Source organism: Terrapene carolina, unplaced genomic scaffold, assembly GCF_002925995.2.
Source record: "Terrapene carolina triunguis isolate 2854851 unplaced genomic scaffold, T_m_triunguis-2.0 Scaffold23384, whole genome shotgun sequence".
Taxonomy (NCBI): Eukaryota; Metazoa; Chordata; order Testudines; family Emydidae; genus Terrapene; species Terrapene triunguis.
In genome coordinates, this window is record NW_020687735.1 from 1 (window position 1) to 561 (window position 561).

Below are 561 nucleotides of genomic sequence, written 5' to 3' on the forward strand. Positions count from 1 at the left end.
GGTCCCCCTCCCCCTCTCCTCTCCTCTCCTCCCCCCTCAGCCAGGTCCCCCTCCCTCTCTCCCCCCTCAGCCAGATCCCCATCCCCATCCCCCTCCCTCTCTCCTCCCCTCCCCCCTCAGCCAGAGCCCCCTCCCCTTACCAGCCGCCCCGTCCCTGAGTGATGACGTCAGCGCCCGTCTCCCCACTGACGCTGCGCGAGGCTCCGGCGTCCAAGCGCCTCTGCCGGGCGCGGCCCAATGACGTCACGGCCCGAGCTCACCGGACCCAGATCCCCGCCCCCGTCGCTGTCTGATGGCGTCAGAGTTGGCGCGTCGAGGGGGTGGGAGGGGCCTGCCCGCGGACCGAGGCGGCGCTGAGTCCGGAGGCGAACAGCGGGGCGGGGGCGGGGCCGCGCGGCGCTCCCCGATGACGGAGGCGGAAGCCCGGGGGTGACGGGGGTCAAAGGTCACCGGAGAGGGACGGGAGGGACAGTGATCGGGCATCGGGGTGAAAGGTCAGAGGGCGGGAGCGGGCCGGGGGCGGCTGCCAGGGCTGGGGAGGATTGGGGGGTCCCGGGGGGG

At 74.5% G+C, this 561-nt stretch overlaps 1 protein-coding gene across 1 annotated transcript in view; it reads left to right on the forward strand.

Annotated features, from left to right (window-relative positions):
- The first annotated feature begins 431 nt into the window (after positions 1-431).
- Positions 432-561, forward strand: part of LOC113408741 (decapping and exoribonuclease protein-like) — a 3,201-nt gene continuing 3,071 nt past the window's right edge. Inside the window, exon 1 of the mRNA XM_026662139.1 lies at positions 432-494. The gene's annotated coding sequence lies outside the window, so the exon portion shown is untranslated. The remainder of the gene's footprint in view (positions 495-561) is intronic.